The sequence below is a fragment of the Marmota monax genome, unplaced genomic scaffold (genome assembly GCF_021218885.2).
Source record: "Marmota monax isolate L192 unplaced genomic scaffold, Marmota_monax_Labrador192_F-V1.1 WCK01_AAM20220418_F8-fsc00070, whole genome shotgun sequence".
In the NCBI taxonomy this organism is placed as follows: domain Eukaryota; kingdom Metazoa; phylum Chordata; class Mammalia; order Rodentia; family Sciuridae; genus Marmota; species Marmota monax.
In genome coordinates, this window is record NW_026692116.1 from 3963872 (window position 1) to 3987115 (window position 23244).

A 23244-nucleotide genomic window follows, 5' to 3' on the forward strand; every position below is an offset into this window, starting at 1 on the left:
ATTTAGGAGGCCTGGGGTTGGGGTGGGAAATATGAATTTTAAAAATACAAATTGATGATGAAATCATTTCTTAGAATTAATGAGAGGTCATTATGCCTGGAACATAATATGAGATGTGAAATGAAGCTAGAGGTGTAATGGGCAGGCCCTTGTAGGGTATTCTTAAAGATTTTAGACTTCATTCTTAGGTAATATGTAGACTTTTGTCCCCTAACTACCTCTTTCCAGTTCCAGCTTTATCTGCCTCTCCCCACAGCAGTTCACTTTTTCTTTTCTTGCCTTCTTTGTTTTTCTTTTTGCAGTATTGGGGGGTTAAACCCGGGGCTGTGCTCTTGCTAGACAATAGCTCTATCACTTCACTACATCCCCAGCACCCCACAGCAGTTCACATTCTCACACCTAGCTTCTCTTTGATGTCTTGCTCTGAACCTTCTGTTTCCAAGTAGGAGATACATATCTTGGAGGCTGGAGAAGTAAAAGTTAAAAAGTAATGGGCTGGGATTGTGGCTCAGTGGTAGAGTGCTTGCCTAGCATGTGTGAGTTTGATCCTCAGCACCACATAAAGATAAATAAAGATATTGTAAAAAATAGTGATAACAGCACATATGTCTCCTCTGAGGCATAGAATGGTGACTGCATTCTAAGGCTTGGTAATTTCCAGTAGAGGACTAGAGAGTTTCTGCTATTTTGTATTTTCTTAAATGAATATAATATGAAGTAACCTCTACCCATTTAAACTTCTCTAGATACCTAGAATGATATACGTAAAGCCATATATAAGATGTGCAACATATATAGAGTTACAGTTTGAAATGAAAAAAGTAAAACATAACATTTAGAAGCCCTTAAGATTCATCATGCCTATATGTTCTGATGGTGGTGGTGGGGAGGAACAGTTTTATTACGCAAAATACAATATTACAACAAGTCTATCTTCACTACTCATGTACATATCACATACATGCAATAAAGAAATACTCTGGGCCAGTCATCACATTAGAAGAAATGTTCTGCATAAATTGAAATGTTAGATAAATAAGCAGAAGGCATAATAATTCAAAGATATTTTTAAAGGATAAAATTTGTTATACATAAAAAATTTATATAAGAATACTTTCAAAATAACAAAGTAAGCATTATTAACAGCTTTAAGTATTTGAATTATTCTGTTTGTTTATTAAATTATTCTGTTTATTAAATTCTGTTTCATAAGGTTTCCTGCTATTAACTTTAGTTTCTAAGTTGTGAACATAATTGCTAAATCAGAAATTCTAATTGGTAGTCTTACACATGGAAATGATTAGTTTCTACCTATTAATTCTGTGTCTTGCTACCTTACTGAATTCTGTTTGTTCATTTGTTCTTTTTTCACTGGGGATTGAACCCACAGGTGCTTTACCACTGAGCTACATCCCCAGTTTATTTATTTATTTATATATATATATATATATATATATATATATATATTTTATTTTTTAAAATTGGACACAATATCTTTATTTATTTATTTTTATGTGGTGCTGAGGATCGAACCCAGGGCCTTGCACGTGCTAGGCGAGCGCTCTGCCATTGAGCCACAAACCCAGCCCCCCAGTTATATTTTAATTTTTCATTTTGAGACATGGTCTTGCTAAGTTGTCCAGGCTGGCCTTGAATTTATGATCTCCCTGCCTGGTTCTGGGTTGCCTGCGGTGGTCTTGAACTCATGGCTCAAATAATCTCCTCCTCAACCTCGCAAGTAGACAGGACTATAGGCACAGGATACCATGCCTGGCTAAAGATGTATTATTGAAGGTGAATATGAATGGTAGACCATCATTCATAGAACACTTACTATGTTAGTTCATTTAATTATTTTAAGAATTAAATTAATTAAGATACACATTGACATCACCATTTTACAGATGAGAAAACTGAGGTAGAAAGGTTAAGTGGAGGTTAAGTGGTTTTCCAAGGTGACACAGCTAATAAATGGTAGGGTTTAGATTTAAATCTAAGAAACCTGAATCCAGAATCACTCTTCTTAATAATTGTACTGTATTGCCTGACATCATTTTGAATTGAAAAGAGCAATCTTTTTTCAACGTGACTAGAGGATGACTAGAAAAGGCATGGAGAGATCAGTTAAGGGGCTACTGCAGTATTCCAAAATAAGTTAATTGTTGCTTGGAAGTAAAGTGATGGCAGGGAAGTTCAGAGAAGTAGATGGCTTATTATTATACAGGGTGAGTGTATCGTGGGTGAATAAATGGAAAATAGATGAATGAATGACTCATGTATAAATGGGACAATATGCTGTCTCACTACACAGTATTTATAGGGGAAAAACTGCAGAATTATCTGTTGAAATATAAACCAACAGGCAAATGTCAACCTATGTAGATGTATTTATATTAGTACTAACCAAAGTTTTTATCTTAAATACATGGTAGAAAAAGATGTTAATCTACAAAACAATACGTTCTGTATGTTCATTCTGCAAACTTCTTGTGCATTTGATGCTGTAAAGCTCTTCTAGCTCTAATTAGGCCTTTTTAAGTTTACAAAAAGATATTATTGTTCCTCACATGGAAGTAAAGGAAGAATGCTGTCTATGTAAGTGAATTAAAAGGAGGAGAACACTCTAAAATTGAGATCATATTCTTGAACAACAAAGGCAGTTAGGCAGAGAGTAAATATTTTGGTTCATTTGAACAATTTATATTTCTACTTCAGACATGGCTGCTATACTTGTATTATACCTGTATCTTGCATTAATGCATATTATGGTTAAAATATTTTATCCTAGAAGGCTAAAAGATGTAAGAAGATATTATCTGTTTTTAATTCTCTTATATTTTTGTTTCTTCATCAATTCTAATCCTTTATATAATTTAAATACCTTTGATAGATCACCTAATTATTTGATTGTTGGAAATTTTATGTTTTAAAATATCCAGGACACATACAAATTCATTTTGATTTTAGAATAAGCAAACTGAATTCAGAATTCTCTCAGATAAGTAGATCATGTGGATAGTTGAGGAATCTAAACTCATGATTTTTGATATATAGAAATGGATATTGAAATAGATATGTGTATTTCTTTGTGCTACCCTAGGTCTGTTCATTGAGAAAGCCTTGGAATAATTACAGATTTCAAACAGCAGCGAGCATACCTAGCATTCAAATCTTGGCTTCTGAATACCTTTATTCACTAAAAGGAACCAAAGTATATTGGAAAAATAGCTGATCTTAGGTTAGTGCAGGGAATGTAAAAGATGAATCTAAAATACAGAATCTTGTGCCAGAAAGTAAGGAAGTGTAGAGTGAATGATGGATACATGTCAAAAACACACACTATCTTAAAGGGCCAACTGTGGGCCAATTTGAGCCTCAAACTGAATGGTTATAAATGATAATCTATAAAATAGGAACTCATGAGTCCATAGTTATAAAGATAAATACATAAAAAATGGAAATTTTGATTAAGAAATAGATATTTCATAGTCTCAAAGCTAACCACAAAGTGAAAAAGTTTTGCATTGGAGAAAGTTGGTAGTTAACACCCTATTAGGCAATCAGTATCATCAGTAATGGGACAAATTGAAATCATGTGCTACCATGCTGTGAGAAGACACATCATTTCTGGCCCAAGAAACAGTCTAGATCATGTGGAAGTATCAAATTAAAGTTGATGATCATTATGCAAAATGATTGGCTTGTAATCTTCAAAAATGGTAAGGCCATGAAAAAGACAAGGAAAGACAGAGGAGCTGTTTCACATTGAAGGAGATTAGAGAGCCATGACAACGATTGAAACATTTTAGACTTGGACATTATTAGACCAATTGACAAAACTGGAGTAAGTTGTAGAATTAGGTGGTAGAATTGTTTTCATGTTAATTACCCGTTTTTGATAGTTATGTAGAAGATTTTGATTTTTACATAGAAGAAAATCTCTGTGAGAAATAAAAGTAAATGTGAGGTATGAGAAGTAGAGCAAGTACAGAAAGATGCTTCATCGTAAGAATTTGGTAATAAAGGAAGCAGAGAAATGGGGCTAGAATGGGGCGCCAGGGAAGGCAGTTTCTGACATGGAAGGTGTTACAGGATCTGTTTGTGAATGAGAAAGGTCTAGAGGAAAGGGAAGATGATGAGGCAGGAGAGGATATAATTTCAGAAGCAATGTACTAGAAAAGGGCAGGAGATTCATTGCCTAAATAAGGGATTGATCTTAGGAGTAAAGATCAATATAACTGAAAAGAATGCAGAGTATAGGTTGATTAATTTAATTGTGGAAATATGAATGTATTAGCTTTCCTTTGCTGTGGCACATACACGGGATTATCAACTTAAAGAGGACAAAGTTTATTTTGTTTCATGCTTTTAGAGGTTTCAGCCCATGAATGGATGACCCATTACTTCTGGGTGTATAGCAAAGTAGTACCTCATGGTGGGGGTTGCAGAGCATTGGGAACTGCTCATCTTCTGGCAGTGGGGAAGCAAAAATGAGACAAAAAGAGGAAGGGGGTCCAAGTCTCAATATCCCTTCAAAGGCACACCCTAAATGACCTAATTTTCTTCCACCAGGCTTCACGTACTTCCATAAACTCTAATAGCGCCACCAATTGGCGACCAAGCCTTTAATATACAGGATTTGGGAGTCATTTAAAATTCAAACCATGAATATGAGAGAATTATCTACAGATGAATTCCATTTTTCCAGTGAAAATAGAATCTGTATTACTAGATGAAGGTGAAGAATTCAGAGGTTTTACCGGAGGTTTCATGAGAAAGAGGAAGTAGCAGATAGGCATTACGAGACAAAGAGTGAACAGACTAGAAACATGTACAGATCAAAGGGCAACCCTGAAGAGGTTTGTGGTAAAAATTTGCAAGTGAGACCTATTAAAATTGATGTGTATTTTTGTCCAGTAAATGATGGTAGCTGGACAAATACATAGTGGGGACTCCATTTTGAAAAAGGAAAAAGAAAAAAGAAGAAAGAAAGAAAAAAGATGTCAACTGGTTCCTGTAAGAATAGTCAGGGCCTTGTACTTTTGTCATATCTAGTAACAACATATACAGATGTTTAGGGCCATGACAGTTTTTTCTTTTCTTTTTAAAATTTTATTTTTTAGTTGTAGATGGACACAGTATTTTTATTTTATTTTTATGTGGTGCTGAGTATTGAACCCAGGGCCTCACACGTGCTAGGTGAGTGCTCTACCACTGAGCCACAACTCCAGCCCAGTTTTTTGCTTTTCATACTATTAATCTTATCTAGTAGCATGTTTATATTAACTTCAAAAAGAGTTGGGATATATGGCACCTTTAAAAAAAAAAAAAAAGTTCTTTCAAAGTTTGTTTAAAACAATCAGGATTTTTGATATGTTGAAGTGTTTGATACAACTTGTTGTATCACTTATGTGATATTTTCATAGGAATTAAGAAATATTCAATTAAAAAAGTAAAAAATTTCTGTGAAACCAGTCAGTACTTGATAAAGTAACATATACCTTTTAGAAGTAATACTTTACTTTTTATAAAAACTCAGGCAGATGGAAAGAATAAGACAGAGACTAAGTAATTTGAGGAAGTCTAAGAGCTGGGTAGAGGTAAGTTTGGAATTCAAACTCAAATAGTCTGGATCCAATACCTCTGCTGTGCTGTCTACTATGGAGATTGCTGATAGTAAATGTTTAATCCTGTACTAACCATCTGCCAGCCAGGTCCCACAAAATAACAGGTGTAAATGGAAGAAGTACAAACTAATGTAGACATCAATCAAAGAAAAACATTTGGAGAGTAAATCTGCAAAAAAATTAATGTTAACTGTGTTTCAGAGTCAACTATTAGGAACTTAAAAAAAATAAATAATACTGTTCTCTTCTACAGTTTCTGATAATTGAGAAAAAGAACTGTGTTATTGCTTACTTTTCTTAATGTTTTGTCTAAGGAAAAGGTTCCTGTGATGAGATTGTGTCTTCTGCCACGCGACCAGCGCTGGCTTCATGAAAGAAGGTTCAGTTCATAAGTAATTGCTAGGGAGTTTTAAATTAAAGAGACAAGACTCTAATTACCTTTAATACCAACTCCGAGAGGGCTTCTCCTAGCTCCCGCCTCCAGCCACCTAATGCGGTGGCAGGGTTTACGAAGAGACTAGAGAGAGAGAGAAAACACGCCAGGGAGTGGGCTTTTATTGGGGAACCAAAACTTCCGGGGAAAATCCCATCCAATGAAGGTTAAGGGGGCAGCATCCCAAGGTCAGGGGCGACAATTGGGTCTTTGGGGCAGTGGCCAGACATGCCTCTGCATGGACAAGCCCTTGGACCTGGGAAAGGGTGGGGAAGGCTCTAACAGCAGTGTCTAAGCGCCTCTCACCCAGCTAGGGAGGTAACTCAAATCACGTTCGAGGATGGCCTCCCACAGTATGTGTGTGATACATTAAACGTATTACCCTATCCTATTTTAAATTATGTGTATTTCCCCAAAACCCAGAACCTTTTTCAAGCATGGAAGAAAATTTAAAAAATTTAAGGCAAAAATTGACTAATCAAAATATATTTAGTGAATATTAATTATGCTCCAATACTGTTGGGAAAGGAGTTTTTTTTTTTTTTTTTTTTTGAGTGGTGGTGATGGTGCTGGGATTGAACCCAGGGCTTGTGCATGCTAGGCAAGCACTCTTCCAACTGAGATATATCCCCAATTCGCTTTCCCCATACTGTTTAAGTCACTTTCTTAGCTAATCCTTACTAGTTTTAAAATCATTGGCCTTAAAATAAATCACATTATTCATACTGGTATTTGCTATAATAGTTGGTAAACCCAACTAACCACATTTATTTATGTCCTGGGTCGTACCTGTTAAAACCCCAGGTTTTTGCCTTAGTTTCTTCCTGATCATCTTGCCTGTGTCTAATGTTTTAATCCCCTTGGAGAACTGGGGCCCTAGTACCTTTGTCAAATTCTTCTGATTCTCCTGGAAAACTATTGTTCTTAGTATACTCCACTTTTGGTGGGATTCTTACCAAACATATCCAACAAACATTTCACTTGATTTCTCAAAAGTACTTTGTAGGGGCAGATGTTGTGGCTTAGTGGTAGAGTATTTGCCTAGCATGCCTGAGGCACTGGTACCACATTTAAAAGCAAAAATAAAATAAAGGTAAAAAAAGAAAAAACAAGTACTTTGTATTGATCAGCTTGTGTTACTATGATGTAGTACCTGTACACTTAGTTAGAAGGTAGTAAAGAGAAGTTTATTTAGCTCATAGTGTTGGAGGTTCAAATCCAAAATCAGCAGGCCCTGATGAGGGCTGTGCATGGATGGCAATGGCAGGAGTGTGTGTTAGAATGAGTGGTCACATTTCCATCCAGGAAGCAAAGTGAGGATGGGCAGCATCCTGTAGTTCCCTTACAGAGAATGTCCCCAATGACCTAACAATAATACCACTCCCGCTGGAGAGCGAACCCTTAAGGGGCACTCAGATGATATTCAAATGACAGCAGATTACTACCTGTAACTTTTGTTACAACAGACATGATTGGACATTATTACTACCAAGAATTGCTTTAATTGTACAAAAGATTTTATTTATATCATATATTTATTACTGTTATCATCATCCAGCGTCCATAAAGCCCAACTTTACATCAAAAACTTGGCACCTTAGAGATTGAGTCAGTGGGTCTGAGATGAGATTTTTTTTAAAGCATCCTATGGTGCTTCTTAGCTAAAAGATAAATGTTTGGGAATCTTGATCGACTAGCGTTTGGAAATCTTGTTTAAGATATACTTGTGACAGTTACTTATTCTCAAATGTTGGTTGAACAAGAGGTGCTTCACCAATATTGCATACAATGAGAAAATAAATAAATATGGTGAAGATTTTAATAATCTAGTAATGATATCGATTTAAAGGACTTTTATTTTTAGAGATTGTCTTCCCCTTGGTGAGAGGCTGATTGCATTAGTTTATTTTATAAAGTGATGATGAATGAAGGCAATAATTAGTGTATTTTATTTTTAAAAGGAAAATGTGAAAACAAACACAAGATTAACATTTTAAAAAATATTTTTTAAGTTGTAGATGGACACTATACCTTTATTTTATTGATTTATTTTAAGTGTTGCTGAGGATTGAACCCAGTGCCTCATATGTGCTAGGCAAGTGTTCTACCACTGAGCTACAACCCCAGACCAAGATCAACATTTATAATCAGTCCTCAAAATTTTGAAATTGTATTAGTTTATGAAATTAAAAAGTCCGAGAATCTCTTGCTGTAGACAATTCAACTGTCAGGTCAAATTACAAACTCAGCCAGTTTTTCTAGGGTTCAGTTTCCCCAGTTTTATTTGGCTGGCCTGTCTTTTTGCTTTCTACACAGGTAGCCTCAGAACTATGCCCTAGCAAGTGTACTTGCTCTCAAGTGTCTTTGTACTTTCTTACTGATGACCCTGGGGGCCCTACAAGTTGGGTCTCTAAGGGTCTTTTAATTCTAAAACTTCCTAATTTAAGGAAGCAGCTGATTAAGTCTCCTGAACAAGTTTGCACATAATGTTTCTGATTGTATTTCAAATCTTTTAATTAATGTAAGGGCAAATAATAAGGAAAAATGAATCCTGATTACTTTGACCAATGCACTATGTATTAGTCTTACTTGTGTTATCATGGAAACAATGTTGATAAATTCTGTAGGGGAAGGAGCATGTAACCAATAAGGAGTTGAAGTTTACCCCTTTTTAAGTGTTCCTTTATAACATATAATCTCAGCATTTCTTTGTGTAGAACAAACTTAAATTTCCATATAAGTAATTAGACTCCAGATGTTCATGTGTGCATTTTTTGTTGTTTTGTTTTTGGCTAAAAGCAGCAGGCAGCCATTTGTTGGATACTACTCTCTCATGACCTGTATGGTTGTTGATTTAGGTAACCGGTGGGGGAGGTGAGGGGATAGAGAAAAGACAGGCATATAAATAGAGAAAAGGCTGGGTCCAGGCCATTCAGCCAACCCCTGATGGGGGGAAACTGACACCAGAGCTAGCTCAGTATGTTTATTATATAGATTTAAACATCAAAGGGATTTATTGTGAGAAAGTTTCTTCAAGTCCAGCAAAACCAAGGCCATAAGTATGAGCAATCCAGTTATGATTATCAGCTTGTGCCCATAACCTTCTACCTCCCCCCGCCCCCAGCAGCTGGCACTTGAATCTCCAGGACAAGAACTGAATAGCTCTGTGGCTGGCACAGAACCTTCTATTGAACAGGGCATCACCATATATGTGATGTTAGCTTTTAACTATCTTCTCACTGTTCTCTTTGGACAGTTTGTCAGTAGGTGGAAAACTCAGAATAGGTATAATGAATGTTATGTTAGGGGCTCTTTTCATTGAAGAGTGCACTTTAGAAAATGTCAAAAGCAGTGTTACAATAATCATGTGTGTTTCACATTTTTATGTTTATATTTACCAGTTTTTGGACCATATTATATGTGGTGCTGAGAATTGAACCCACTCCCTCACACATGCTAGGCAAGTGTTCTACCATTGAGCTACAACCCAGTCCCATTTTATTTATTTATTGTGGTGCTGGGGATTGAACCCAAGGCCTTGTGCATTCGAGGAAAGCACTCTACCAACTGAACTATATCCCCAGCCCCATTTTATTTATTTACTTATTAAAAAAATATTTTCTTTTAGTTGTAGTTAGACACAGTACCTTTATTTTTATGTGGTGCTGAGGATCGAATACAGTTCCCTGCCTGTGATAGACGAGTGCTCTACTGCTGAGTCACACCCCAGCGTCCCCACCATTTTATTTTTTATAAATAATTTTTTTAAACGCAGGAGCACTCTGCCACTGAACCATATCCCCAGTCCTTTTAATTTTTTTGTTTTGAGACAGGATCTTGATAAGTTGTCATCTTCTTGCCTCAGTCTCCCAAGTAGCTGGAATTTTAGGTGTGTGCCACTGTGCTGGGCTATGTTTTAATTTTGTATTCACACCCCCACACATATAATTTTGTGTATATTAATAAAATTTGTTTCAGTTTCATAGATTTTTATAAAAAGGAGTTATTGAGAATTCTCAAAACTTGAAAATATTGAATTAAAGCAAGTATTTTAATTAAAGGACTTTTGAGATTGTCTTCCCTTGGTGAGAAGCTGGTTGTAGTTTGTTTTATAAAATGATTGTGAATGCAGGCAATAATTATTATATTTTATTTTTAAAAGGCCTAGTAATGTACTCAGTGATAGAGTACCCTGGGTTCAACCTCACTAAAGCCTGGGTAGGGCAGGGTGAGGATTGCAAAAAAAAAAAAAACAACTATGAAAAGAAAATGCTCAAATAAATACTGGTATTAACATTAGTATTATATAAAAATTTTTAAAATTTATTAATCATAATTTAATTCTAAATATTAAGATAGTTCAATACTACTTGTGAAAATAAACCATAAAATTCTATATGGGTCAACTCTGCTTATTCCAAAATATAATGCAGCACAATATAATAGAGCATATAATAGATATAACAAGATTATCTCAATATTTAACTATAATTATACGGTAAGAATAGTATGAGATCATTCCTTGGATATATTGCCATGAATATACCAACAGTTAATTATCTTTCAGATTACAGCCAGGAAGCCCATTTGCTTTTCTAAATAATAAAGATAGTCTAAAGAGTGTTTACCAAGTGAACTGATTTGAAGTATCAAAACAGGAAAAACTAATTAAAACTTCTGGATCCTTGATTCAGCTCTATTAGCTCTGTTACTTTGGGTAAATAGCTTAATCTCTTTGAAGTACCTGCTGGCAATGAAGGTCTATGATTAGATTTAATACTTACATTTACCAAGATTATGAATCTCAAAAATGGGAAAAGGGGCCAGTTGTGGCGACACATGCCTATAATCCAGATTTTTACCGAGGTTGAGGCAGGAGGAATGCAAGTTTGAGGCCAGGCTGGGTCAGTTAGTGAGACCCTGCTCAAAATTATAAAACAAATTTAAAAGGCTGGGTTACTTGCAGGTGATGGTGGGGAAAGAAAAGGGAAAGGCAGACTGGAGTAAAAAAGAACATAAACTCAATGGAGAAGAAAGCCAGGAAATCAAAGAGAGATTAGACAAAGGGATGCTTAACTCTGTTCTAGAAAATTTTCATGTTAAAAATATGAAGGCATGTACAGAAAGACTAGCTCTGCTCTTGACTCTGCGTTTTGCTAATTATGTTCTCTGTTTTTTCTTTTTTTTTGAACTGGGGATTGATCCCAGGGCTTCTGTGTTTTCTGGTCTCAGGTTTCAAATGTCAGTTCCATGGGGATGATACAGTAGTCCCTCATTTTCTGTGGTTTTGTTTTCTGTAATTTTAGTTACCCATGGTCAGCTGCAGTTTGAAAATACTAAATGAAAAATTTCAGAAGTAAATAATTACAACTTTTAAATCATGTGCTGTTCTAAGTAGCTTGATGAAGTCTTGTGCCATCCTGTTTTCTCCTCACAGGGCAGAGAGACAAATCATTCTTTTGTCCAGTGTATCCACACTGTATATGTTACCCACCCATAGTTACTTGCTGTTTTGATTATCAAATCGACCATCTCAGTATTGCAGTGCTTATGTTCTGTTAAAGCACAAGAGTAGTAATTTGCTCCACCAGGCATAATGGCGCAAACCTATAATTTCACCTACTCCGGAAGCTGAGGTGAGAGGATTGTGAGTTTGGTGCAGGCTTGCAACTCAGTGAGACCCTGTCTCAAAATAAAAAAGGCAGGGTGAGTACCTCGGTGACAGAACACTTGGCTAAAGTAGTAATGCTGGCGGTTCAGATATGCTAAGGAGAAGCTCTAAATTGCTTCTTTAAGAGAGTGAAAATTTTTGACTTGAGGAAAGGAAAAGAATGGTGTCCTGAGGTTGATAAGATCTATAGTACAAGAAGATATTTTCAGAGAAAGAGACTGAGACCACTTTTACATCATTTTTATTGTGGTATACTGTTGTTTTATCAATTAAACTTAAGTATGTATTTGTATAAAAAACAGAGTACATAAGATTTTTTTTTTTAATTTGATGCTAGGGATTGAACACAGACATTTTTTATTTTGATATAGGGTCTTGCTAAGTTGCTGAGGGTCTCCCTATGTTGCTGAGGCTGGCCTGGAACTTGAGAGTCTCTTGCCTCACCTCCTGAAGGATTTGGTATTATCCAAAGCAAGATTTCAGGCATGCATTGAGGGTCTTAGACTGTATTTCTCCTGGGAAAATGGGAGTGGAAGCTGACAACTGTACTATCTTGCTCATTCGTATAAGAGCAGAGGAACCTAGTGGCAGGAAATGGTTCCTGGTGGCAGGTAGCAAGGACAACCATGAAAGCAAATAACTAGAGATTCTGAACAAGGACTAAAGAGTATAACATAAAACTAGATTTACAGTTATTAATCCTAAATTCTAGTCCTGGCTTTACCCCTAACTTATTATTCAAGTTTGAGATCTTTGGTATCAGAGCAGTGCTGAATAAGAGAGGCTAATGTGAACAAATGAAATTCAGTAGGATCCCCAAATTAAAAAGAACTATGAAATGAGAGGGTCAGGTGAGAAGATGAATCATCAATGTGGATTATATAGGTATTCTCATAGATTATAGAATTAAGAAAGCCATTAGATAATACACAGGTGTAGATCTTCATACAACACATATGTTCTGATAGTATGTAAATTTATTTTGGATCAGTCAAATTGTTATTATGCTAAAAGTGAATACTATTTTCAAGGACTCTAGAAAATACCTTGTAATTTAACTTTTATGTGAATCCAACTCATTTTTTTTTTTTTTGGGTGCTGGGAATTGAACCCAGGGCCTTGTACATTCGAGGGAAGCATTTTACCAACTGAGCTATATCCCCAGCCCTGATACAACTCTTATAAGTTGAGTTTGCTCAAAGACATATAACCTATAACCTGTATATTGTACGAGCTTGAAATATACTAATCTGACTGTTAAAAATTGTTGATTAGAGGTTGTGATTATTTAATTAATGGTATTACTCCTCATTGTGTTTTCACTTACATGTTAAGACTACTGCCAAGCTTAGTAGTTATTACATTGTTGATTTAAATGAATGAATGAATAATAGCCACCAGTGGCTATTATTTTAAATGTTTTATTTACATTTCATTTAATCTTGGAGTTTAAAATGTATGAAAACAACATAATATTCTTATGTAGTATTGATGTACTGATGTTTGATCCTACTTGCTATGCCTATTTTAATGCACTGTTGAACCACTGTTTTTGTTGGTATAATACAGTTATTTTGGAATTTAAGAAATTTGAATAATTTGTATCTTGATGTGTTCATATAGTTAATAGAATTTCAGATTTAAAAAGGTCACTGTTTTATCATTTCATAATTTTTCAAGAATAATAATAATGGATAAAGTGTAACTATAGCAGAATAATTCCTAATTTAATTCAGGAACTTTCTGAATAAGAATATAAACATGAAAATACAGAAAATGATATAATAGGTGTTGGAATTTCCATTTCAAAATGATGAACCTAAAGGAGATACGAACCAAGCCAAAGTGCTTTTTTGAAATAAAAGCTACAGCTCTGTTAGTAAAAAGTTTTTAGTCCCAGTGAAGGAAATGAAGAACTAGTCAAAAGATTGACTCAAAAGTTATGCAAGAGATGGGGTCACTTGAAGAATAATAAAGCATCAGAAGAAAATATGTGGTGTTAGCTTTTAACTATCTTTTCACTGTTCTCTTTGGACAGTTTGTCAGTAGCTGGAAAACTCAAGAGTAGGTATAATGAATGTTATGTTAGGGGCACTTTTCATCAAAGAGTGTACTTTAGAAAAGGTCAAAGAAAATCTGTGATTCAAATTTTTATATTTGCCATTTTTAGTTGTTGATGGACCTTTATTTAATTTATTTATTTATATGTGGTGCTGAGAATTGAACCAGTGCCTCACACATGCTAGGCAAGTGTGCTACCACTGAGCCAAAACTCCAACCTTATTTTATTTTTTTATAAGTAATTTATTTTGAACCCAGGAACATCTACCATTGAACCACGTCCCCAGTCCTTTTTATTTTTTTTTGTTTTCAGACAGGATCTTGATAAGTTGTAATCTTCTTGCCTCAGTCTCCCAAGTAGCTGGGATTTTATGTGTGTACCACTGTTCTGGGCTATATTTTAATTTTGAATATATAGGTGTGTATTCACACACACATGTAATTTTATATATTAATAAAATTTGTTTTAGTTTCATAGATTTTTATAAAAAGGACTTACTAAGTATTCTCAACTTGAAAATGTTGAATTCAAGCTAGTATTTTAATTCAAAGAAGAAAATGCTCAAATAAATAATGGCGTTAACATTAGTATTTTTTTTTTTTCTTCAATCCTCACCCTACCTTGCTTAGGCTTTAATGGGGTTGAATCCAAGGTACTCTTATCACTGAGCTATGTTCCTAGGCCTATTTTTTTATTTTGGGAGGATTTTGCTAAATTGCTGAAGCTGGTCTCAGATTTGCAATCCTTTCTCAACTTCCCAAATAGCTAGGAATATAGGTGTGGGCCACTGTGCTTGGTGGTGTTTTAATGTTAAATGAAATAAATACTTTTGTAGTAGAAACAACATATTCATTGCATACATTCTTTTGCATGTTGATATAGTTTGCAGTAAGAAAATATATACTTAAAAAATGCACTGCATAAATTATACTTAGAGTGTTTGGAGAAGAGACCTTCAGTGAATTCATTTATTTTAGAAGCATACAAAATAAGGGTTTTAAAATTTTTGATATTTAAAACCACCCTGAGGTGGCAGCAGCAGGCCCAGTAATATTGAGGTGCAGAAGCAGGACTGGAGTTCAGGGAGCTCCAACCAATTTGGACTTGGACTTGACTTCACTAATCAGGATTTCTCCTGGTACTCTGAGCTTGGACCTCTGAAGCACAAGGAAATGTAGCTCAGTGACTTGTAATGGGGAGAGTATATGAACAGGTGCTGGGAACCATAGGTACATTACAAGTTCACAGGGTAGAAACTCACCTAAAAGTATACTTTGCTTCATACACATTAACAGTAATCTTCAGCTATATTTTAATACAAAGAACAGAAGAGACAAAATCCCAAACTGATGACCCAGTCCAAAGTAGGAGTGGCTAAGGGTGGGTCCTACAGAATTAACACAAAGGCTGTGGATATCCCACATGAGTGATATCTAGGACACTTTGGCAAGAGTTGGCTGTGCCCTAAAAACACTCACATATAAGAGTGGAAGAGTAATTCATCTTTATTGATGAATAAAACTCAATACAGGTAAATAAGATATAGAAAAAACAAGCCAACAGTACTCCTTTCTAAGTTTATAATTCACCAGCAATGGACCACAAAGATAGTGAAGCAGATGAAATATCAGATAAAGAGTTCAAAAGGATGGTTATAAAAATGATAAATGAATTCCAAAAGGACACAGAAAAAAATGAATAAATTAAGGAAGTCAGGACAGGATATGAACGAGAAATTTGAAAAGAAAATAAGAGATATTAAAAAAGAACTAAACCAAAATCTTGGAAATGAGAAACAATAAATAAAATGTTAAGTTGAAAGTCTAACAAAAGTAGACCACACTACAGACAGAATCACAGCTGTTAGTCAAAGTGGCCCTGAATATTCAGACACTTTTAAAGAAAAAATGGTTCTGATGAGCATGTACAAGAGCTCTGGGAACATTGAGACCAAATTTAAGAATCATTGAAATTGAAGAGGGTTGTGAGATATAGGGTAATGGAATGGATAACCTCTTCAGGGAAATGCTAACAAAAAAATTTCCAAACCTTGAGAATGAGATGGACATCCAGACACATAAGAATTCAGAACCCCAGATAGATAAGATAATAAAAAGAATCTCTCTCTGATCCTTTATAATTAAAATGCCTAACACATAGAACAAGGATAGAATTTAAGAGCATCAAGAGAAAAAAATCTCAGATCGCATTCAGAGGCAAGCCAATCAGAATTACTTGTGATTTTTCAGTACAAACCAAAATCTAGGAAGACTTGGAATGATGTGTTTCAAATCCTGAATGAAAATAGCTGTCAATCAAGATTGCTGTGTCTAGCAAAGCTGTCCTTGAAAATGGAAAGATGGGCTGGGGATGTGGCTCAAGCGGTAGTGCGCTCGCCTGGCATGCGTGCGGCCCGGGTTAGATCCTCAGCACCACATACAAACAAAGATGTTGTGTCCACTGAAAATTAAAAAATAAATATTAAAAAAATTTCTCTCTCTCTCAAAAAAAAAAAAAAAAAAAGGAAGGGGAAAATAACCTCCCAAGATAAGTGGAAACTAAAAGAATTCATGACTACTAAGTGGGCACTAGGGAACTTAATTAAATACTCCACACAGAAGAAATAAAAAACAAATCCCAGAGCTCACAAATGAACAAATCTTGTTTGAGGAATAGGTAAGCAAATAAGACAGGACCAAAATAAATATGAGAAGTAAATAAAAAAGGGAGGAATAAATAAACATTATCTCTGTAACATCATGGAATGTAAATGGTCTCAATTCTCCAATTAAAAGACATGGGCTGCCAGAATGGATTATAAAACAAGACCTAAATAAATATATGTTGTTTGTAAGAGAATCACCTTATGGGCAGAGAGCCCATAAATGGGAATTGATACAGTCTGAATGGAGCCCATAAACAAGCAGGGGTAGCTGCTCTCATATCTGACAAAGCAGAGTAAAAACCAAAATTAGATGTGACAAAGAAGGTTACCTCATACTAATAAATGGAACAATCCAACAAGAACGTATAAAAGTAGTAAATATTTATGCCCCGAATGAGGGTGCACTTACATAAAAGAGACACTACTTGAATGAAAGCCTCAGATAGACCCCAGTACAGTAATACTGGGTGATTTCAACACACTTCTAGTACCAGTTGGTAGGTCATCCAGACATAAACTCTGTAAAGACTCATTGGGTCTGAAAAATATTCTAAACCAATAGATTTAACCAACATCTGTAGAATATTTCATCCAACAATGAGTACACTTTGTTCTCAGCGGCCCATATAATATTATCCAAAATAGACCATATTTTAGGCAACAAAGTAACTCTTTGCAAATTCAAAAATTTTTTGATATATATTCTTGTATCTTGTCAAATCATAAAGGAATGAAATTAAAAACTGACACCAAAATACCCCACAGAAAATATATAATGGAGATTGAACAGTACACTTTTTTGGGGGTGGGGTACTGAGGATTGCACTTAACCACTGTGTCACATCCCCAGCCTTAATTTTTATTTTTAAAAATTTATTTTATATTTTATTTTAAGACAGGGTTTTGCTGAGTTGCTTAGGACCTTGCTAAATTTCTGAGGCTGGCTTTGAACTCCTGACCTTCTGCCTCAGCCTCCTAAAATGCTGGGATTACAGGCATGTACCAGTGTGGCTGACTGAACAGTATACTTTTGAAGGATGACTTGGTAATAGAAGAAATTAGGAAAGGAATTATTAAATTTTAGGTTCAAATGAGAACAGTGATAAAATATAACCATAGTTTTTGGGACAGTGAAGACTGTTCTAAGAGAAAAGTTTGTAGCTGCCGGTGCTTATGAAGAAAATTGGAAAGATCTCAAATGAAAAACCTAATGATGTATCTCAAGGTCCTTGAAAAATAAGAACAAACCAGTTTCAAAAACAGTAGATGAAAGAAAATAATTAAGATCAAAGCCAAAATCAACAAAATTGAGAGTTAAAAAAAAAAATACACAGAATCAACAAAACAAGATTGTAGCCTCTTAGCAAAACTAACCAAAAGTAGAAAGAGAAACTCAGAAAATTAGAGATGAAAAAGAAGAAATTACTACAGACATCATAGAAATCCAGAGAATTGTTAGGGACTATTTTTAAAAATTAGACTCTAATAATTTGGAAAACCTAGTAGAAATAGACACATTTCTAGACACACATAAACTGCCAAAGTTGAATCAAAAGAACATAGAAAACCTAAATGTATCAATAACTAGCAATGAGATAGAGGCACTAATGCAAGTCCCCCCAAAAGAAAAGCCCAGGATCAAATGGATTCTGAGCTGAATTCTACCAGACTATTAAAAAAGTAATGCTTGTGGTCCTCAAATTATTCCACAAAATAAAAAGGGTGGAATACTTCCAAATTAATTCTGTGAAGCCAGTATCATCATCATACCAAAACCAGATAAAGACAGACGCATCAAGGAAAGAAAACTATGGACCGGTATCCCTGATGAACATAGATGCAAAAATTCTTAAAAAAATATTTAGCAAATTATATTCAATAACAGAGTAAGAAGATTGTACATCATGACCAAGTTTGTCTTACCCCAGTAATGCAAGGATGGTTTAACACATGCAAATCAATAAATGTAATTCATCACATAAATAGAATGAAAAGCAAGAATCATTTAGCTCAATAGATGGAGAGAAAGCCTTTAACAAAATTCAGACCTATTCATGATAAAAACACTGATGAAGCTTGGGAAAGAAGAACCACCTACCTCAGTATCATAGAGGCTATACAGGAAAATATCCAAAGCCAGCCTCACAGGAAATGGGGAAAAACTGGAAGCGTTTTCTTTAAAAATCTGGAAGACAAAGATGTCCATTTTCACTTTATTTTCTGTCTTTATTCTTTTGCTGAAAAGACTGTCCCTTTGTCCCACTTAATGGTTTAGGCATAGTTCTTCAAAATCATTTTATCTCATATGGGAGGGTTGATCCTAGGCTCTTTTTTTAAAAAAATATTTTTTAGTTGTAGTTGGACACAATATCTTTATTTTATTTATTTTTACATGATGCTGAGGATTGAACCCAGGGTCTTGCACATGCTAGGCAAGCGCTCTACTGCTGAGCCATAACCCTAGCCCTATTCTAGGCTCTTTTATTGCTTTGTATAAAATTAATTTGAAAGAATAGCCAAAGCAGGGGCTGAGGTTGTGGCTCAGCGGTAGAGTGCTCGTCTAGCACATGTGATGCCCTGGGTTGGATCCTCAGCGCCACATATAAATAAATAAATAAATAAATAAATAAATAAATAAATAAATAAATAAATAAATAAAATAAAGGTATTGTGTCAACTACAACTAAAAAATATTTTTAAAAAGATAGCCAAAGCAATTCTGAGCCAAAAAGCAATGCTGGACTCATTACAATATCTTATTTCAAATCATAACTAAGAGCTCAAGTAACCAAGACTGCATATTGCAGGTGCTGGCATAAAAATAGACACACAGACCAATGGTACAGAATGGAAGATAGAAATACACATACAGATACAGTCCTCTGATTCTTGACAAGGTGCCACACACTTACACTGGAGAAAAGACAGCCTTTTAAACAAATGGTTATCCATATATGTCTGTCTTTATGCCAAAACCCACTTTTGAAATGTGAGCCCTTCGACTTTGTTTTTGTTTCAAGATTGGTGTGTTTGCTGGGTGTGGTGGCACATGCCTATAATCCCAGTGGCTCAGGAGGCTGAGATTCACGAGTTCAAAGCCAGTCTCAGCAAAAAGTTAGGAACTAAGCAAGTAGGTGAAACCCCGTCTCTAAATTAAATATAAAATAAGGCTGGGGATGTGGCTCAGTGGTTGAGTGTCCTTGAATTCAATCCCTCATACTCCCCCCCCCAAAAAAAAAAAAAAAAAGATGGGTTTGTATATCCAAGATGCTTAAGAATCCATATGAGTTTGGGGATGGATTTTTCTTTTCTGGAAAAAAGCATCATTGGGATTCTGCTAAAAATTACACTGAATCTGTAAATCACTTTGGATAATATTGACATCTTATGTCTTCCAAGAATACAAATGTCTTCAAATTTATGTCTTCTTCAATTTCTTTCAGCAGTGTTTTGAAATTTTCAGTGTACAAGTCTTCTATCTTCTGGGTTAAGTTTTTTCCCAGAGTATTTTACTCTTTTCAGTGATATTACAAATGAATTGTTTTCTTAATTTTCTCTTTGGAATGTTCAGTATTAGTGTATAGAAATGGAACTTTTTTTTGCATGATAATTCTGTACTTTCAAACTTTGCTGATTTATAAATTCTAAGTGTATTTTATGGAATTTTTAGGGCTTCCCGCATGTAAGATCATGGCATACAAAAGATACAATTTTATTTCTTCCTATCCAAAAAGCAAATAACTTTCACTAGCAAATTTACTTTTTTGATTTAGAGTTTTAGCTTATTTTTAATGAGCTAAATACACATACCAATAGAATTCTAACTTTGACTTCAAACACTTTCTTAGCATATATGCATATTGCTACAATATGATAAATAAAAAATTTTACTTGCATTAAATTACAGTATGTTATTTTAAAGTTTATGAAAATGTTTTTTAGTTTGTATTGTTGGAAAAAGCACAAAAGAAGAGATGGTAAAACTTAACCTTATCCAGCTTGATCCTTAATGGAAGTGAGAAGTTGCACATGATCTTGTGCTCCATATTTCCTATGTTGCTCTCTAAAGGACTTCAGTTTGCTACTTTCAGAGAATAAGAGCAGGGCAGAGGATGGGAACAATTATATATATTCTCCTTTTTATAACCTTCTGTCTTGAGGCTTTGCTGTATTCAGTAATTTTGTGTTTGTTGGCATAATTAGAAGCGTCCTATAAAAGCGCCCTTCTGATTTTCAGGGACACAGGTTTAGTTTCTAGATATTTAATTAAATTTAAAAAATTTCCGTTGTATTAATTTGGTTTCTCTGAAAAGTAGCTGCCCAGATGAGATCAAACATTCGAGAAATGAACTAGGAGGAATACCTGTTAGAGGAAATGGAAAAGGGAGCCAAAAGAGGGTAAAAGGGCTATTTAACCGTGATACAAGTCTGACCTTGAAGGAGATAGGAAGGTTGGATAGAAATGTATTAAGTAGCACTGCAGTTCTAAAGAGCGTTTGGCAAGGCTTCTGGGGAGTCTTTGAGCCAAATTTACTGTCAGAGAAATTCTTTGCACCTGAATTAGCCTTCCTGTGATCACATCATTACTGGAAGCACTCCTTGGGGAGCCTACCAGCAGTGACTCTGGTCAGCTGTGCTCCTTGTGGTTATAAATTATTTTTTATTCTTCTGTGTCATCTATTATGACTTGATAAATTATTGCCTTTAGAAGCAATGGCTGTATCAAGAACTTTATGTATCTCTTTATAATTCATACTTGGTAGATTTGAAAAATTGAAATTTTTTTTGTGTTGGCATATATTTGATATTGCTTTAAATTATGAAGGCAAATAAAGAATTTGGATTCTTTTCCCCAATCTCTAATACTTCACCTGTTCTTAACCTCAAATACTGACCTTGCCTCCTATTTTCTAAGAGAATTTCCACATGTTCCTACCACCAGCTTTCGCCCTCATTACTTCAACAAAACTTCTCCTATTAAACCTGTCAGTGACCTGCATGTTGCTCAATTCAATGGGCATTTTTTAGTCTTCACCTTTTAGTAGCACTTGACAAAGTGAATCAATTCCTCCTCTTTGAAATAATAAATTATTCATTTGGTTTCTTATGAATTACATGACAGTATTCTGGTTTTACTTATACCTCACTGGTCCTTTTTTCTTGATATTATTTGCTAGTTCCTCCTCAGTTCCTTGACCTCTAAATGTCTGTGTGCAATAGGACTTAATTAAGGAGATCACATCTGTGGTCATGTTTTTACCATATGTCTTCAGCAGGATCACTTCCTTTAATTCTAGATATAGATATTCAGCTTTCTGTTCAACATAAGACATCTGAAACTTAACCATCTAAAACCAAAACATTTTCTTCCCTCTGTCCAAACTTGAATCCCAAGTTAAAAGCAGCTTCATCCTTCTAGTTCATGACACTGAAATTTGATGTCTTTCTTTCACATCCCATACTCGGAACATCAGAAAATTTTGTTGACACTGCCTTCAGATTATACCCAAACTCTTACCACTTTTCACCACTCTGCTGCTTCCAACCTGAACTAAGCCATCCTCTTGCTCTGGATTATTTCGGTAAACTCCCCAAATGGTCTTCCTTGCTCTGTGTTAGTTTTTTTTTTAACGACGTAGAGTTGAAAGCCATTTACTTCAAAACCTATGTCAGGTCATTTCAGCCTTAGGCTCAAAACCCCCCAGTGTATTTCCTTCTCCCTTGGTGAAAGTCAAGGTACCTGTATTGTAAGATAAAATATGTATCATTGGCATTCTGGTCCTCACATACCTGTGTTTTAATATCAACTACTTTCCCCTGCTGCTAATTCAGCTTCTTGCCTTTCCTGAAATGTATCAAATAAATCAGTGTTACCTTCTGATTGCTTCTATTATAGTGATGTAGGGAACAAGGTAATTGGCTGAGAATGAGATGAATAAGTGGTGGTGTGAATATATAGAACAGAAGAAGGTATGAGATAGTTGGCTAGGATAAAGGAATAGTTATTAGACTTGGGCTAAGCAGCATTAAAGACCTATTTAATACAGACAAATTTCGAAGTATGACTACTTACTCTTTTTCCCTCTCTCCCTTCCTTTCTTTCTCTTTCTTTAGCAGCTTGAAGAAAGGATTGGTGAAAAATTGGATATAAAATCAGGGTTGAAATTTGGCAGTGTCAGAGAGGACAAGGACAGTGAACATATTTGTAAGGAGTGATTATAATGATGACTTGGAATCCAAGATGTGTAAGTGTGGAAATGAAAACAGGAGTAGATAAGGGATAGTAATAATGTGTGAGATTCCGTGGATTGTGGTTTCTGTGGGGCCAAAATATTATTGGACTGGGATCTTGGAGAAAATGAATTGACAGGGCTATCCATCTAAGAATGAAGTTCTTGAATTATTTTATGGGGGTGGAGTGGGATGGGGTGGGAGGGACATATTGCAGTTGTTGCTAAACACAATAGAGAGGACAGTGGGAGCTAGTTGATGAGGCAGAATGAAGGAGAATAGTTTAAAAAAAAAAAAGTTGTAGGGATCATTTGAAGTCACCATGAGCTTAATTTAAAATTTATTTAAGCAGGTGCCATAGTGCAGGCCTGTAATCCCAGTGGGAGGCTGAAGAGGAGGTGAGTTCAAAGTCAGCCTTAGCAATTTAGCGAGGTGCTAAGCAACTCAGTGAGACCCAGTCTCTAAATACAATACAAACAGGGCTGGGAATGTGGCTCAGTTGTTGAGTTCCCCTGAGTTCAATCCCTGCTACCAAAAATACAAACAAACAAAAAA

The 23244-nt window shown here is 35.2% G+C and overlaps 1 protein-coding gene and 1 long non-coding RNA gene across 4 annotated transcripts in view; both read left to right on the forward strand.

Annotated features, from left to right (window-relative positions):
* Fnbp1l (formin binding protein 1 like) overlaps positions 1 to 23244 on the forward strand; it is a 115857-nt gene that overhangs the window by 20955 nt on the left and 71658 nt on the right. The gene's annotated exons all lie outside the window — the stretch shown is intronic.
* Positions 1203 to 23244, forward strand: part of LOC131424906 (uncharacterized) — a 39128-nt gene continuing 17086 nt past the window's right edge. The window contains exon 1 of the long non-coding RNA XR_009228540.1: positions 1203 to 22703. This is a non-coding gene — a long non-coding RNA (uncharacterized LOC131424906). The remainder of the gene's footprint in view (positions 22704 to 23244) is intronic.